Below are 19895 nucleotides of genomic sequence, written 5' to 3'. Positions count from 1 at the left end.
TAAGGTAAAATATGAAAATATGTTATTAAAAATACCTGAAATATGAAGAGTAATACAGAAATATTTGTTATTTTGTAAACAAACAGCAACTTCAAACTTTTGTTTTACTTTCAAAGGACAGAAAATACAATGAGAATAGTGGCCATTGATATTGAATAGTCATTGGAATATATTGGATCTTAATTAATTCAGACACTCTAAGTTTGCATTTTGCAGGTAACTGTAGTCTATTCTACTGAGAAAATAGGCTGCTCTGTGCTTTAGTTCCCCCTGAAAAAGTGTTATTCCTTTGATGCTGAATAATCTTTGTACCAAGCATTGTCATCAATGTGATGTTTATATTCTCTTTACATACCAGTTTAATCATGTACTTGATGTAGATAGCATATATTCTTCTTGAATATATTTTGAAATAATATACTTACATTTAACTAAGAAATATTGAAATACTTGTTTTTAAAATAGTAGTTTAATTTTTCCTATTAAGTAATGGGAAAATCTTGTGTAACTCATTTTGGTATTTGTTTTTACCAGGATACTATGAAGCATCATCCACTGAGGCGAATGCGTCAGTTTTTAAAGGGACTAGTTCCAAGACGTCGAAATATTACAAGAAGACAAGGGAAAGGTAAGAGGTTGTCAATATTTCAAAAATGCATTTTTGTGGTTTGTTTGCTTTTTTCCCCTTATTCATTTTGTTTTCAAATCAGGATGAACTATATATTTATGAGCCCAGAGATGGCTATCAAATGCACGGTAAAAAAATAATGTGTACAATATGATAACAAGTAAAGTATCTTATAAAGTTTCAGTGACATTACAAATTTATAAGATTGAGATGGGATGTGAAATATAAATCTGTAGCAAAGTATTATTTAATTGCAAGATTTAATAAACTAAGTAGTTAAAAAAGAAAGAAAAATGGAGAATAAGAAAAATAGAGGGTACTGCGAGACCATGAAAGGTAGTTTGACAAATATAAACACTGGAAAGGTGAAAATAAATAGTGTTTCTTTTTTCTAGAAAAAAAGTGATGGAAGCAGTAAATGTGCAAAGTATATAAATCATGTTTTAAAGCACAGATTTGAAAAAAAATATTCTGAATTTTTCTGTCTTCTTTATTTTGTCCTTTTGGAGCCTTGCTAAGCACTGAGATCATGGTCCTGCACATCTGTGCTTTACTTCCCATAGGCATATGTTAGCATATTGAGTCTGCCACGCACATAGAAATGTTATTTAAAATGCTGCTATTTTAAAAGATAGCATCAAATATGTCAAAATAACAGAGTTGGAAATAATTTCATGGTGTAGGTATGGAGAGACCCAGAAATGTTGAGACACCAGAGAGTTTTTATACTTCAGTTTGCAGTGCCTGGTAAGGATGAGCACAAGGTTATATTCCAAGAAGTATAATAAGTACAACTGAACAAGCAGAGGAACTGAGGCTGTCAAAAATTCTTACTGGCAATATAGACCCGCTGCGGCCCTGGTACTTGAGCTCATAAACCAAGTATATGCTGGCGAAGGTCTTGTACTTGGCATGCTCCTTATGGGTAGCCCCACTGTGGATCCCATTCTCCAGAAACACCTTCAGCACCCTACAGTTCTCACATCATGAATTCAGGTCATTGTTAGACAAATGTGAAATATTAGCAAACAGCCTGTGTGAACCATGATAATAATGCTCATGCCAATCTCGTTCCCAGGACTCATAAACTCTGTAAACTTTTGGTGAGGCAAGAATAAAAACCTGCTCAGTCTGACTTAGGTACCATTACCACCTCTCCCTTGCTCTCTTTAAAATTGATGGGAGTCTCACCAACATGGCTACCTAAACATAATCAGCACATAAATGACAACTGCAGACATACTAAATTACATGGGGAAAAATACTTACCATAAGTGATTTTCAGTATAAAAATGTTATTCCAAACTAATGTATAATAATTTTAAAGAATTATTATAGAAGATCTTCCTTGAATACTAGCAGACCTACTTAACCTGTAGCAAGTTAATATGCAATATTTAATTAGAAATACTATTTGTGTTTGCTTTAAATAACCTCGCATCAATACTAGAGGATAATGTTACACCTAGTTTATAGTCTATAATCCTTTTCATTCAGGTAACTCAAAAAGAATTCATGGGGATATTTGGGAACATGTAATCATAACTATTATACACAAGTGTGAATGTTTTATAACTTAGCTTTTACAGTTGGACACAGAGACTTATTCATCCACAAAACCTTTGTGTATAACTAATTGTTTTTCTTTCAGCATATTGGCATCAGTTTTCAATTCCTAAATTACAAATGAACAAAAGTGATTGATTCAATTTTAGAATTTCATGAAATAATTTTCTGTGAAGGGTTCCATTAAAGAAATACGCATTTACCTTGTGTTTGTTTATTCATTAACAATCAAGCCAAGTCTCAGGATTATGATATGATCCTATACAAAGCATGTTTGTCTCTATTAATTAACTGTTCAGCATAGTATATTTTTCTCTTCTATTTCAGTTACATTTATCAATATTGCCAGTTGATTAAAACCATATTCTCTAAAGCAAACAAGAAACATTATCTTCCCAAATGAATTACAATGAACGACCTACATAATTTCTTTTTATAGATATAGGATAGTCGTTTTTACATGTAAATTACTATATTTTTTCCTGGATTTTTTTTTTTTTAGAATCTCACAAGATATGTTGCCCCAAAAAGGTAGGTAATTCCATTTCCCCCATAAAACTTTCATTATATTTTATGAAATATGAATCAATTACTGAGTGTTTTGCTTCAAATTCCACACAGGATTCCACTGAAATAAAAGACAATAAAGAAAATACAAAATTTGAAAGAAAAGAAATATACATATTCAAGTCAGGTAACTTCCCAAATTATTCTAGAAAAAAAGCATTTCAAAATGCCTGAAATGGGTGTGGTGTTGTTTTATTTTATTTCAATCCAATGTGACAGAAGGACATGTGACATCCTAATGAATGAAAATATCACAGTTTCACCAATATTTAAAGAAGCATTTAGAATATTATGCAAATGTTTAATTAATGAATTGTTCTTTAGGTATATCTACATCTATGTTTTTGCACCCTAACATTCTTAGCAAAAATTCCACATTTCTTCAGAGGTATTGTGGAGTTAATTATAAAAAACAGCATTTCCCATACTTTCAAAATGATAATAGAAAAGATGGTCACCATCTCACACATTTTTATTTCTATGCACTTACTATACTGAGGACAGACATCTACAGGTGTTTGAAGACAATGTAAAGTACATAGCAAGATCCCTTTATATCTTTATTTTTTATTGAAATAGATTTATCAATAATATATTCTGATTAGGATTACCCTTACACCAACTACTTCAAGACTTCTCCATAAAGCTATCAGCATCCTTTCTTGTTCTCTCTCTCTCTCTCTCTCTCTCTCTCTCTCTCTCTCTCTCTCTCTCTCTCTCTCTCTCTCTTTCTGAGACAGGGTTTCTCTGTGGCTCTGCAGCTTGTCCTGGAAACTAGCTTGTAGACCAAAGTGAGCTCGAACTGCGAGAGATCCATCTGCCTCTTCCACCTGAGAGCTGGGATTAAAGGTGTGCACCACCTTTAGGGTGAGGGTTAGAAAAACCTGTATGTTTTTTATTACTATTCGGTTTTCTATATTAAAAGGGCATCTAGAAAATATAGAAAACAGAATAGTATTAAATAATATAAAAACAAAACAAACAAATATGAACAGGACAAAACCATTGAGAATCAAAGCACATGGAATACATAAAGACAAAGAGAAAACAACAGCAAAATGTGTCGGCCATCCTGATCTGAGTGGACAGTACTACTACTTGGAACTAGAATACTGACCAAGCAGATTTGCTACATGAGGGTGAGACCTATATGCACTGCACTGTATTCTCTTGGTCAAACGCTATGGCCATGGGGGATTGTTGAAGCAGCCTACCTGCAGCAAGCTTGCTACTGGCTGGCTGGTGGTGGAGAAACCCAGAATTTTGCCCCTGGGGGCCTAGAGATTTTATTCATAATTTATTGGAATTAAATAAATACTAAATTCTTTCAACAGAAGCTGACTTGGAAATGGAATCAGAGAAAAAGGAGAAACTTTTTGTTGACAATGAAAGCAAAGAATCATCGGTATGTAAAAGTTTAGTTCCTAAATTTAATAAATATAATTTTCTATAATAGACAAGCATGTGTATGCTACATGCAGTCTTTTTATACATAGATATTTGGGGTGAACATTTCATAACTTGCAGTTCAATTTTAAATATATTTAGTTAGAAATGTTGAACACTCTTAGAATGCACAGAAACCCATATTAGTTTCACTTTATTTTCCCTTATTTCCTTATTTTATTAATCAATTAAAAAATGTAAGGTAAAATATGAAAATATGTTATTAAAAATACCTGAAATATGAAGAGTAATACAGAAATATTTGTTATTTTGTAAACAAACAGCAACTTCAAACTTTTGTTTTACTTTCAAAGGACAGAAAATACAATGAGAATAGTGGCCATTGATATTGAATAGTCATTGGAATATATTGGATCTTAATTAATTCAGACACTCTAAGTTTGCATTTTGCAGGTAACTGTAGTCTATTCTACTGAGAAAATAGGCTGCTCTGTGCTTTAGTTCCCCCTGAAAAAGTGTTATTCCTTTGATGCTGAATAATCTTTGTACCAAGCATTGTCATCAATGTGATGTTTATATTCTCTTTACATACCAGTTTAATCATGTACTTGATGTAGATAGCATATATTCTTCTTGAATATATTTTGAAATAATATACTTACATTTAACTAAGAAATATTGAAATACTTGTTTTTAAAATAGTAGTTTAATTTTTCCTATTAAGTAATGGGAAAATCTTGTGTAACTCATTTTGGTATTTGTTTTTACCAGGATAATATGAAGCATCATCCACTGAGGCGAATGCGTCAGTTTTTAAAGGGACTAGTTCCAAGACGTCGAAATATTACAAGAAGACAAGGGAAAGGTAAGAGGTTGTCAATATTTCAAAAATGCATTTTTGTGGTTTGTTTGCTTTTTTCCCCTTATTCATTTTGTTTTCAAATCAGGATGAACTATATATTTATGAGCCCAGAGATGGCTATCAAATGCACGGTAAAAAAATAATGTGTACAATATGATCACAAGTAAAGTATCTTATAAAGTTTCAGTGACATTACAAATTTATAAGATTGAGATGGGATGTGAAATATAAATCTGTAGCAAAGTATTATTTAATTGCAAGATTTAATAAACTAAGTAGTTAAAAAAGAAAGAAAAATGGAGAATAAGAAAAATAGAGGGTACTGCGAGACCATGAAAGGTAGTTTGACAAATATAAACAATGGAAAGGTGAAAATAAATAGTGTTTCTTTTTTCTAGAAAAAAAGGTGATGGAAGCAGTAAATGTGCAAAGTATAGAAATCATGTTTTAAAGCACAGATTTGAAAAAAAAAATATTCTGAATTTTTCTGTCTTCTTTATTTTGTCCTTTTGGAGCCTTGCTAAGCACTGAGATCATGGTCCTGCACATCTGTGCTTTACTTCCCATAGGCATATGTTAGCATATTGAGTCTGCCACGCACATAGAAATGTTATTTTAAATGCTGCTATTTTAAAAGATAGCATCAAATATGTCAAAATAACAGAGTTGGAAATAATTTCATGGTGTAGGTATGGAGAGACCCAGAAATGTTGAGACACCAGAGAGTTTTTATACTTCAGTTTGCAGTGCCTGGTAAGGATGAGCACAAGGTTATATTCCAAGAAGTATAATAAGTACAACTGAACAAGCAGAGGAACTGAGGCTGTCAAAAATTCTTACTGGCAATATAGACCCGCTGCGGCCCTGGTACTTGAGCTCATAAACCAAGTATATGCTGGCGAAGGTCTTGTACTTGGCATGCTCCTTATGGGTAGCCCCACTGTGGATCCCATTCTCCAGAAACACCTTCAGCACCCTACAGTTCTCACATCATGAATTCAGGTCATTGTTAGACAAATGTGAAATATTAGCAAACAGCCTGTGTGAACCATGATAATAATGCTCATGCCAATCTCGTTCCCAGGACTCATAAACTCTGTAACCTTTTGGTGAGGCAAGAATAAAAACCTGCTCAGTCTGACTTAGGTACCATTACCACCTCTCTCTTGCTCTCTTTAAAATTGATGGGAGTCTCACCAACATGGCTACCTAAACATAATCAGCACATAAATGACAACTGCAGACATACTAAATTACATGGGGAAAAATACTTAACCATAAGTGATTTTCAGTGTAAAAATGTTATTCCAAACTAATGTATAATAATTTTAAAGAATTATTATAGAAGATCTTCCTTGAATACTAGCAGACCTACTTAACCTGTAGCAAGTTAATATGCAATATTTAATTAGAAATACTATTTGTGTTTGCTTTAAATAACCTCGCATCAATACTAGAGGATAATGTTACACCTAGTTTATAGTCTATAATCCTTTTCATTCAGGTAACTAAAAAAGAATTCATGGGGATATTTGGGAACATGTAATCATAACTATTATACACAAGTGTGAATGTTTTATAACTTAGCTTTTACAGTTGGACACAGAGACTTATTCATCCACAAAACCTTTGTGTATAACTAATTGTTTTTCTTTCAGCATATTGGCATCAGTTTTCAATTCCTAAATTACAAATGAACAAAAGTGATTGATTCAATTTTAGAATTTCATGAAATAATTTTCTGTGAAGGGTTCCATTAAAGAAATACGCATTTACCTTGTGTTTGTTTATTCATTAACAATCAAGCCAAGTCTCAGGATTATGATATGATCCTATACAAAGCATGTTTGTCTCTATTAATTAACTGTTCAGCATAGTATATTTTTCTCTTCTATTTCAGTTACATTTATCAATATTGCCAGTTGATTAAAACCATATTCTCTAAAGCAAACAAGAAACATTATCTTCCCAAATGAATTACAATGAACGACCTACATAATTTCTTTTTATAGATATAGGATAGTCGTTTTTACATGTAAATTACTATATTTTTTCCTGGATTTTTTTTTTTTTAGAATCTCACAAGATATGTTGCCCCAAAAAGGTAGGTAATTCCATTTCCCCCATAAAACTTTCATTATATTTTATGAAATATGAATCAATTACTGAGTGTTTTGCTTCAAATTCCACACAGGATTCCACTGAAATAAAAGACAATAAAGAAAATACAAAATTTGAAAGAAAAGAAATATACATATTCAAGTCAGGTAACTTCCCAAATTATTCTAGAAAAAAAGCATTTCAAAATGCCTGAAATGGGTGTGGTGTTGTTTTATTTTATTTCAATCCAATGTGACAGAAGGACATGTGACATCCTAATGAATGAAAATATCACAGTTTCACCAATATTTAAAGAAGCATTTAGAATATTATGCAAATGTTTAATTAATGAATTGTTCTTTAGGTATATCTACATCTATGTTTTTGCACCCTAACATTCTTAGCAAAAATTCCACATTTCTTCAGAGGTATTGTGGAGTTAATTATAAAAAACAGTATTTCCCATACTTTCAAAATGATAATAGAAAAGATGGTCACCATCTCACACATTTTTATTTCTATGCACTTACTATAATGAGGACAGACATCTACAGGTGTTTGAAGACAATGTAAAGTACATAGCAAGATCCCTTTATATCTTTATTTTTTTATTGAAATAGATTTATCAATAATATATTCTGATTAGGATTACCCTTACACCAACTACTTCAAGACTTCTCCATAAAGCTATCAGCATCCTTTCTTGTTCTCTCTCTCTCTCTCTCTCTCTCTCTCTCTCTCTCTCTCTCTCTCTCTCTCTCTCTTTCTGAGACAGGGTTTCTCTGTGGCTCTGCAGCTTGTCCTGGAAACTAGCTTGTAGACCAAAGTGAGCTCGAACTGCGAGAGATCCACCTGCCTCTTCCACCTGAGAGCTGGGATTAAAGGTGTGCACCACCTTTAGGGTGAGGGTTAGAAAAACCTGTATGTTTTTTATTACTATTCAGTTTTCTATATTAAAAGGGCATCTAGAAAATATAGAAAACAGAATAGTATTAAATAATATAAAAACAAAACAAACAAATATGAACAGGACAAAACCATTGAGAATCAAAGCACATGGAATACATAAAGACAAAGAGAAAACAACAGCAAAATGTGTCGGCCATCCTGATCTGAGTGGACAGTACTACTACTTGGAACTAGAATACTGACCAAGCAGATTTGCTACATGAGGGTGAGACCTATATGCACTGCACTGTATTCTCTTGGTCAAACGCTATGGCCATGGGGGATTGTTGAAGCAGCCTACCTGCAGCAAGCTTGCTACTGGCTGGCTGGTGGTGGAGAAACCCAGAATTTTGCCCCTGGGGGCCTAGAGATTTTATTCATAATTTATTGGAATTAAATAAATACTAAATTCTTTCAACAGAAGCTGACTTGGAAATGGAATCAGAGAAAAAGGAGAAACTTTTTGTTGACAATGAAAGCAAAGAATCATCGGTATGTAAAAGTTTAGTTCCTAAATTTAATAAATATAATTTTCTATAATAGACAAGCATGTGTATGCTACATGCAGTCTTTTTATACATAGATATTTGGGGTGAACATTTCATAACTTGCAGTTCAATTTTAAATATATTTAGTTAGAAATGTTGAACACTCTTAGAATGCACAGAAACCCATATTAGTTTCACTTTATTTTCCCTTATTTCCTTATTTTATTAATCAATTAAAAAATGTAAGGTAAAATATGAAAATATGTTATTAAAAATACCTGAAATATGAAGAGTAATACAGAAATATTTGTTATTTTGTAAACAAACAGCAACTTCAAACTTTTGTTTTACTTTCAAAGGACAGAAAATACAATGAGAATAGTGGCCATTGATATTGAATAGTCATTGGAATATATTGGATCTTAATTAATTCAGACACTCTAAGTTTGCATTTTGCAGGTAACTGTAGTCTATTCTACTGAGAAAATAGGCTGCTCTGTGCTTTAGTTCCCCCTGAAAAAGTGTTATTCCTTTGATGATGAATAATCTTTGTACCAAGCATTGTCATCAATGTGATGTTTATATTCTCTTTACATACCAGTTTAATCATGTACTTGATGTAGATAGCATATATTCTTCTTGAATATATTTTGAAATAATATACTTACATTTAACTAAGAAATATTGAAATACTTGTTTTTAAAATAGTAGTTTAATTTTTCCTATTAAGTAATGGGAAAATCTTGTGTAACTCATTTTGGTATTTGTTTTTACCAGGATAATATGAAGCATCATCCACTGAGGCGAATGCGTCAGTTTTTAAAGGGACTAGTTCCAAGACGTCGAAATATTACAAGAAGACAAGGGAAAGGTAAGAGGTTGTCAATATTTCAAAAATGCATTTTTGTGGTTTGTTTGCTTTTTTCCCCTTATTCATTTTGTTTTCAAATCAGGATGAACTATATATTTATGAGCCCAGAGATGGCTATCAAATGCACGGTAAAAAAATAATGTGTACAATATGATAACAAGTAAAGTATCTTATAAAGTTTCAGTGACATTACAAATTTATAAGATTGAGATGGGATGTGAAATATAAATCTGTAGCAAAGTATTATTTAATTGCAAGATTTAATAAACTAAGTAGTTAAAAAAGAAAGAAAAATGGAGAATAAGAAAAATAGAGGGTACTGCGAGACCATGAAAGGTAGTTTGACAAATATAAACAATGGAAAGGTGAAAATAAATAGTGTTTCTTTTTTCTAGAAAAAAAGTGATGGAAGCAGTAAATGTGCAAAGTATAGAAATCATGTTTTAAAGCACAGATTTGAAAAAAAAAATATTCTGAATTTTTCTGTCTTCTTTATTTTGTCCTTTTGGAGCCTTGCTAAGCACTGAGATCATGGTCCTGCACATCTGTGCTTTACTTCCCATAGGCATATGTTAGCATATTGAGTCTGCCACGCACATAGAAATGTTATTTTAAATGCTGCTATTTTAAAAGATAGCATCAAATATGTCAAAATAACAGAGTTGGAAATAATTTCATGGTGTAGGTATGGAGAGACCCAGAAATGTTGAGACACCAGAGAGTTTTTATACTTCAGTTTGCAGTGCCTGGTAAGGATGAGCACAAGGTTATATTCCAAGAAGCATAATAAGTACAACTGAACAAGCAGAGGAACTGAGGCTGTCAAAGATTCTTACTGGCAATATAGACCCGCTGCGGCCCTGGTACTTGAGCTCATAAACCAAGTATATGCTGGCGAAGGTCTTGTACTTGGCATGCTCCTTATGGGTAGCCCCACTGTGGATCCCATTCTCCAGAAACACCTTCAGCACCCTACAGTTCTCACATCATGAATTCAGGTCATTGTTAGACAAATGTGAAATATTAGCAAACAGCCTGTGTGAACCATGATAATAATGCTCATGCCAATCTCGTTCCCAGGACTCATAAACTCTGTAAACTTTTGGTGAGGCAAGAATAAAAACCTGCTCAGTCTGACTTAGGTACCATTACCACCTCTCCCTTGCTCTCTTTAAAATTGATGGGAGTCTCACCAACATGGCTACCTAAACATAATCAGCACATAAATGACAACTGCAGACATACTAAATTACATGGGGAAAAATACTTACCATAAGTGATTTTCAGTATAAAAATGTTATTCCAAACTAATGTATAATAATTTTAAAGAATTATTATAGAAGATCTTCCTTGAATACTAGCAGACCTACTTAACCTGTAGCAAGTTAATATGCAATATTTAATTAGAAATACTATTTGTGTTTGCTTTAAATAACCTCGCATCAATACTAGAGGATAATGTTACACCTAGTTTATAGTCTATAATCCTTTTCATTCAGGTAACTCAAAAAGAATTCATGGGGATATTTGGGAACATGTAATCATAACTATTATACACAAGTGTGAATGTTTTATAACTTAGCTTTTACAGTTGTACACAGAGACTTATTCATCCACAAAACCTTTGTGTATAACTAATTGTTTTTCTTTCAGCATATTGGCATCAGTTTTCAATTCCTAAATTACAAATGAACAAAAGTGATTGATTCAATTTTAGAATTTCATGAAATAATTTTCTGTGAAGGGTTCCATTAAAGAAATACGCATTTACCTTGTGTTTGTTTATTCATTAACAATCAAGCCAAGTCTCAGGATTATGATATGATCCTATACAAAGCATGTTTGTCTCTATTAATTAACTGTTCAGCATAGTATATTTTTCTCTTCTATTTCAGTTACATTTATCAATATTGCCAGTTGATTAAAACCATATTCTCTAAAGCAAACAAGAAACATTATCTTCCCAAATGAATTACAATGAACGACCTACATAATTTCTTTTTATAGATATAGGATAGTCGTTTTTACATGTAAATTACTATATTTTTTCCTGGATTTTTTTTTTTTTTAGAATCTCACAAGATATGTTGCCCCAAAAAGGTAGGTAATTCCATTTCCCCCATAAAACTTTCATTATATTTTATGAAATATGAATCAATTACTGAGTGTTTTGCTTCAAATTCCACACAGGATTCCACTGAAATAAAAGACAATAAAGAAAATACAAAATTTGAAAGAAAAGAAATATACATATTCAAGTCAGGTAACTTCCCAAATTATTCTAGAAAAAAAGCATTTCAAAATGCCTGAAATGGGTGTGGTGTTGTTTTATTTTATTTCAATCCAATGTGACAGAAGGACATGTGACATCCTAATGAATGAAAATATCACAGTTTCACCAATATTTAAAGAAGCATTTAGAATATTATGCAAATGTTTAATTAATGAATTGTTCTTTAGGTATATCTACATCTATGTTTTTGCACCCTAACATTCTTAGCAAAAATTCCACATTTCTTCAGAGGTATTGTGGAGTTAATTATAAAAAACAGCATTTCCCATACTTTCAAAATGATAATAGAAAAGATGGTCACCATCTCACACATTTTTATTTCTATGCACTTACTATACTGAGGACAGACATCTACAGGTGTTTGAAGACAATGTAAAGTACATAGCAAGATCCCTTTATATCTTTATTTTTTATTGAAATAGATTTATCAATAATATATTCTGATTAGGATTACCCTTACACCAACTACTTCAAGACTTCTCCATAAAGCTATCAGCATCCTTTCTTGTTCTCTCTCTCTCTCTCTCTCTCTCTCTCTCTCTCTCTCTCTCTCTCTCTCTTTCTGAGACAGGGTTTCTCTGTGGCTCTGCAGCTTGTCCTGGAAACTAGCTTGTAGACCAAAGTGAGCTCGAACTGCGAGAGATCCATCTGCCTCTTCCACCTGAGAGCTGGGATTAAAGGTGTGCACCACCTTTAGGGTGAGGGTTAGAAAAACCTGTATGTTTTTTATTACTATTCGGTTTTCTATATTAAAAGGGCATCTAGAAAATATAGAAAACAGAATAGTATTAAATAATATAAAAACAAAACAAACAAATATGAACAGGACAAAACCATTGAGAATCAAAGCACATGGAATACATAAAGACAAAGAGAAAACAACAGCAAAATGTGTCGGCCATCCTGATCTGAGTGGACAGTACTACTACTTGGAACTAGAATACTGACCAAGCAGATTTGCTACATGAGGGTGAGACCTATATGCACTGCACTGTATTCTCTTGGTCAAACGCTATGGCCATGGGGGATTGTTGAAGCAGCCTACCTGCAGCAAGCTTGCTACTGGCTGGCTGGTGGTGGAGAAACCCAGAATTTTGCCCCTGGGGGCCTAGAGATTTTATTCATAATTTATTGGAATTAAATAAATACTAAATTCTTTCAACAGAAGCTGACTTGGAAATGGAATCAGAGAAAAAGGAGAAACTTTTTGTTGACAATGAAAGCAAAGAATCATCGGTATGTAAAAGTTTAGTTCCTAAATTTAATAAATATAATTTTCTATAATAGACAAGCATGTGTATGCTACATGCAGTCTTTTTATACATAGATATTTGGGGTGAACATTTCATAACTTGCAGTTCAATTTTAAATATATTTAGTTAGAAATGTTGAACACTCTTAGAATGCACAGAAACCCATATTAGTTTCACTTTATTTTCCCTTATTTCCTTATTTTATTAATCAATTAAAAAATGTAAGGTAAAATATGAAAATATGTTATTAAAAATACCTGAAATATGAAGAGTAATACAGAAATATTTGTTATTTTGTAAACAAACAGCAACTTCAAACTTTTGTTTTACTTTCAAAGGACAGAAAATACAATGAGAATAGTGGCCATTGATATTGAATAGTCATTGGAATATATTGGATCTTAATTAATTCAGACACTCTAAGTTTGCATTTTGCAGGTAACTGTAGTCTATTCTACTGAGAAAATAGGCTGCTCTGTGCTTTAGTTCCCCCTGAAAAAGTGTTATTCCTTTGATGCTGAATAATCTTTGTACCAAGCATTGTCATCAATGTGATGTTTATATTCTCTTTACATACCAGTTTAATCATGTACTTGATGTAGATAGCATATATTCTTCTTGAATATATTTTGAAATAATATACTTACATTTAACTAAGAAATATTGAAATACTTGTTTTTAAAATAGTAGTTTAATTTTTCCTATTAAGTAATGGGAAAATCTTGTGTAACTCATTTTGGTATTTGTTTTTACCAGGATAATATGAAGCATCATCCACTGAGGCGAATGCGTCAGTTTTTAAAGGGACTAGTTCCAAGACGTCGAAATATTACAAGAAGACAAGGGAAAGGTAAGAGGTTGTCAATATTTCAAAAATGCATTTTTGTGGTTTGTTTGCTTTTTTCCCCTTATTCATTTTGTTTTCAAATCAGGATGAACTATATATTTATGAGCCCAGAGATGGCTATCAAATGCACGGTAAAAAAATAATGTGTACAATATGATCACAAGTAAAGTATCTTATAAAGTTTCAGTGACATTACAAATTTATAAGATTGAGATGGGATGTGAAATATAAATCTGTAGCAAAGTATTATTTAATTGCAAGATTTAATAAACTAAGTAGTTAAAAAAGAAAGAAAAATGGAGAATAAGAAAAATAGAGGGTACTGCGAGACCATGAAAGGTAGTTTGACAAATATAAACAATGGAAAGGTGAAAATAAATAGTGTTTCTTTTTTCTAGAAAAAAAGGTGATGGAAGCAGTAAATGTGCAAAGTATAGAAATCATGTTTTAAAGCACAGATTTGAAAAAAAAAATATTCTGAATTTTTCTGTCTTCTTTATTTTGTCCTTTTGGAGCCTTGCTAAGCACTGAGATCATGGTCCTGCACATCTGTGCTTTACTTCCCATAGGCATATGTTAGCATATTGAGTCTGCCACGCACATAGAAATGTTATTTTAAATGCTGCTATTTTAAAAGATAGCATCAAATATGTCAAAATAACAGAGTTGGAAATAATTTCATGGTGTAGGTATGGAGAGACCCAGAAATGTTGAGACACCAGAGAGTTTTTATACTTCAGTTTGCAGTGCCTGGTAAGGATGAGCACAAGGTTATATTCCAAGAAGTATAATAAGTACAACTGAACAAGCAGAGGAACTGAGGCTGTCAAAAATTCTTACTGGCAATATAGACCCGCTGCGGCCCTGGTACTTGAGCTCATAAACCAAGTATATGCTGGCGAAGGTCTTGTACTTGGCATGCTCCTTATGGGTAGCCCCACTGTGGATCCCATTCTCCAGAAACACCTTCAGCACCCTACAGTTCTCACATCATGAATTCAGGTCATTGTTAGACAAATGTGAAATATTAGCAAACAGCCTGTGTGAACCATGATAATAATGCTCATGCCAATCTCGTTCCCAGGACTCATAAACTCTGTAACCTTTTGGTGAGGCAAGAATAAAAACCTGCTCAGTCTGACTTAGGTACCATTACCACCTCTCTCTTGCTCTCTTTAAAATTGATGGGAGTCTCACCAACATGGCTACCTAAACATAATCAGCACATAAATGACAACTGCAGACATACTAAATTACATGGGGAAAAATACTTAACCATAAGTGATTTTCAGTGTAAAAATGTTATTCCAAACTAATGTATAATAATTTTAAAGAATTATTATAGAAGATCTTCCTTGAATACTAGCAGACCTACTTAACCTGTAGCAAGTTAATATGCAATATTTAATTAGAAATACTATTTGTGTTTGCTTTAAATAACCTCGCATCAATACTAGAGGATAATGTTACACCTAGTTTATAGTCTATAATCCTTTTCATTCAGGTAACTAAAAAAGAATTCATGGGGATATTTGGGAACATGTAATCATAACTATTATACACAAGTGTGAATGTTTTATAACTTAGCTTTTACAGTTGGACACAGAGACTTATTCATCCACAAAACCTTTGTGTATAACTAATTGTTTTTCTTTCAGCATATTGGCATCAGTTTTCAATTCCTAAATTACAAATGAACAAAAGTGATTGATTCAATTTTAGAATTTCATGAAATAATTTTCTGTGAAGGGTTCCATTAAAGAAATACGCATTTACCTTGTGTTTGTTTATTCATTAACAATCAAGCCAAGTCTCAGGATTATGATATGATCCTATACAAAGCATGTTTGTCTCTATTAATTAACTGTTCAGCATAGTATATTTTTCTCTTCTATTTCAGTTACATTTATCAATATTGCCAGTTGATTAAAACCATATTCTCTAAAGCAAACAAGAAACATTATCTTCCCAAATGAATTACAATGAACGACCTACATAATTTCTTTTTATAGATATAGGATAGTCGTTTTTACATGTAAATTACTATATTTTTTCCTGGATTTTTTTTTTTTTAGAATCTCACAAGATATGTTGCCCCAAAAAGGTAGGTAATTCCATTTCCCCCATAAAACTTTCATTATATTTTATGAAATATGAATCAATTACTGAGTGTTTTGCTTCAAATTCCACACAGGATTCCACTGAAATAAAAGACAATAAAGAAAATACAAAATTTGAAAGAAAAGAAATATACATATTCAAGTCAGGTAACTTCCCAAATTATTCTAGAAAAAAAGCATTTCAAAATGCCTGAAATGGGTGTGGTGTTGTTTTATTTTATTTCAATCCAATGTGACAGAAGGACATGTGACATCCTAATGAATGAAAATATCACAGTTTCACCAATATTTAAAGAAGCATTTAGAATATTATGCAAATGTTTAATTAATGAATTGTTCTTTAGGTATATCTACATCTATGTTTTTGCACCCTAACATTCTTAGCAAAAATTCCACATTTCTTCAGAGGTATTGTGGAGTTAATTATAAAAAACAGTATTTCCCATACTTTCAAAATGATAATAGAAAAGATGGTCACCATCTCACACATTTTTATTTCTATGCACTTACTATAATGAGGACAGACATCTACAGGTGTTTGAAGACAATGTAAAGTACATAGCAAGATCCCTTTATATCTTTATTTTTTTATTGAAATAGATTTATCAATAATATATTCTGATTAGGATTACCCTTACACCAACTACTTCAAGACTTCTCCATAAAGCTATCAGCATCCTTTCTTGTTCTCTCTCTCTCTCTCTCTCTCTCTCTCTCTCTCTCTCTCTCTCTCTCTCTCTCTTTCTGAGACAGGGTTTCTCTGTGGCTCTGCAGCTTGTCCTGGAAACTAGCTTGTAGACCAAAGTGAGCTCGAACTGCGAGAGATCCACCTGCCTCTTCCACCTGAGAGCTGGGATTAAAGGTGTGCACCACCTTTAGGGTGAGGGTTAGAAAAACCTGTATGTTTTTTATTACTATTCAGTTTTCTATATTAAAAGGGCATCTAGAAAATATAGAAAACAGAATAGTATTAAATAATATAAAAACAAAACAAACAAATATGAACAGGACAAAACCATTGAGAATCAAAGCACATGGAATACATAAAGACAAAGAGAAAACAACAGCAAAATGTGTCGGCCATCCTGATCTGAGTGGACAGTACTACTACTTGGAACTAGAATACTGACCAAGCAGATTTGCTACATGAGGGTGAGACCTATATGCACTGCACTGTATTCTCTTGGTCAAACGCTATGGCCATGGGGGATTGTTGAAGCAGCCTACCTGCAGCAAGCTTGCTACTGGCTGGCTGGTGGTGGAGAAACCCAGAATTTTGCCCCTGGGGGCCTAGAGATTTTATTCATAATTTATTGGAATTAAATAAATACTAAATTCTTTCAACAGAAGCTGACTTGGAAATGGAATCAGAGAAAAAGGAGAAACTTTTTGTTGACAATGAAAGCAAAGAATCATCGGTATGTAAAAGTTTAGTTCCTAAATTTAATAAATATAATTTTCTATAATAGACAAGCATGTGTATGCTACATGCAGTCTTTTTATACATAGATATTTGGGGTGAACATTTCATAACTTGCAGTTCAATTTTAAATATATTTAGTTAGAAATGTTGAACACTCTTAGAATGCACAGAAACCCATATTAGTTTCACTTTATTTTCCCTTATTTCCTTATTTTATTAATCAATTAAAAAATGTAAGGTAAAATATGAAAATATGTTATTAAAAATACCTGAAATATGAAGAGTAATACAGAAATATTTGTTATTTTGTAAACAAACAGCAACTTCAAACTTTTGTTTTACTTTCAAAGGACAGAAAATACAATGAGAATAGTGGCCATTGATATTGAATAGTCATTGGAATATATTGGATCTTAATTAATTCAGACACTCTAAGTTTGCATTTTGCAGGTAACTGTAGTCTATTCTACTGAGAAAATAGGCTGCTCTGTGCTTTAGTTCCCCCTGAAAAAGTGTTATTCCTTTGATGATGAATAATCTTTGTACCAAGCATTGTCATCAATGTGATGTTTATATTCTCTTTACATACCAGTTTAATCATGTACTTGATGTAGATAGCATATATTCTTCTTGAATATATTTTGAAATAATATACTTACATTTAACTAAGAAATATTGAAATACTTGTTTTTAAAATAGTAGTTTAATTTTTCCTATTAAGTAATGGGAAAATCTTGTGTAACTCATTTTGGTATTTGTTTTTACCAGGATAATATGAAGCATCATCCACTGAGGCGAATGCGTCAGTTTTTAAAGGGACTAGTTCCAAGACGTCGAAATATTACAAGAAGACAAGGGAAAGGTAAGAGGTTGTCAATATTTCAAAAATGCATTTTTGTGGTTTGTTTGCTTTTTTCCCCTTATTCATTTTGTTTTCAAATCAGGATGAACTATATATTTATGAGCCCAGAGATGGCTATCAAATGCACGGTAAAAAAATAATGTGTACAATATGATAACAAGTAAAGTATCTTATAAAGTTTCAGTGACATTACAAATTTATAAGATTGAGATGGGATGTGAAATATAAATCTGTAGCAAAGTATTATTTAATTGCAAGATTTAATAAACTAAGTAGTTAAAAAAGAAAGAAAAATGGAGAATAAGAAAAATAGAGGGTACTGCGAGACCATGAAAGGTAGTTTGACAAATATAAACAATGGAAAGGTGAAAATAAATAGTGTTTCTTTTTTCTAGAAAAAAAGTGATGGAAGCAGTAAATGTGCAAAGTATAGAAATCATGTTTTAAAGCACAGATTTGAAAAAAAAAATATTCTGAATTTTTCTGTCTTCTTTATTTTGTCCTTTTGGAGCCTTGCTAAGCACTGAGATCATGGTCCTGCACATCTGTGCTTTACTTCCCATAGGCATATGTTAGCATATTGAGTCTGCCACGCACATAGAAATGTTATTTTAAATGCTGCTATTTTAAAAGATAGCATCAAATATGTCAAAATAACAGAGTTGGAAATAATTTCATGGTGTAGGTATGGAGAGACCCAGAAATGTTGAGACACCAGAGAGTTTTTATACTTCAGTTTGCAGTGCCTGGTAAGGATGAGCACAAGGTTATATTCCAAGAAGCATAATAAGTACAACTGAACAAGCAGAGGAACTGAGGCTGTCAAAGATTCTTACTGGCAATATAGACCCGCTGCGGCCCTGGTACTTGAGCTCATAAACCAAGTATATGCTGGCGAAGGTCTTGTACTTGGCATGCTCCTTATGGGTAGCCCCACTGTGGATCCCATTCTCCAGAAACACCTTCAGCACCCTACAGTTCTCACATCATGAATTCAGGTCATTGTTAGACAAATGTGAAATATTAGCAAACAGCCTGTGTGAACCATGATAATAATGCTCATGCCAATCTCGTTCCCAGGACTCATAAACTCTGTAAACTTTTGGTGAGGCAAGAATAAAAACCTGCTCAGTCTGACTTAGGTACCATTACCACCTCTCCCTTGCTCTCTTTAAAATTGATGGGAGTCTCACCAACATGGCTACCTAAACATAATCAGCACATAAATGACAACTGCAGACATACTAAATTACATGGGGAAAAATACTTACCATAAGTGATTTTCAGTATAAAAATGTTATTCCAAACTAATGTATAATAATTTTAAAGAATTATTATAGAAGATCTTCCTTGAATACTAGCAGACCTACTTAACCTGTAGCAAGTTAATATGCAATATTTAATTAGAAATACTATTTGTGTTTGCTTTAAATAACCTCGCATCAATACTAGAGGATAATGTTACACCTAGTTTATAGTCTATAATCCTTTTCATTCAGGTAACTCAAAAAGAATTCATGGGGATATTTGGGAACATGTAATCATAACTATTATACACAAGTGTGAATGTTTTATAACTTAGCTTTTACAGTTGTACACAGAGACTTATTCATCCACAAAACCTTTGTGTATAACTAATTGTTTTTCTTTCAGCATATTG

The sequence above is a fragment of the Chionomys nivalis genome, chromosome 9 (assembly GCF_950005125.1).
Source record: "Chionomys nivalis chromosome 9, mChiNiv1.1, whole genome shotgun sequence".
NCBI classification, from domain to species: Eukaryota; Metazoa; Chordata; class Mammalia; order Rodentia; family Cricetidae; genus Chionomys; species Chionomys nivalis.
This window is presented reverse-complemented; position numbering follows the sequence as displayed.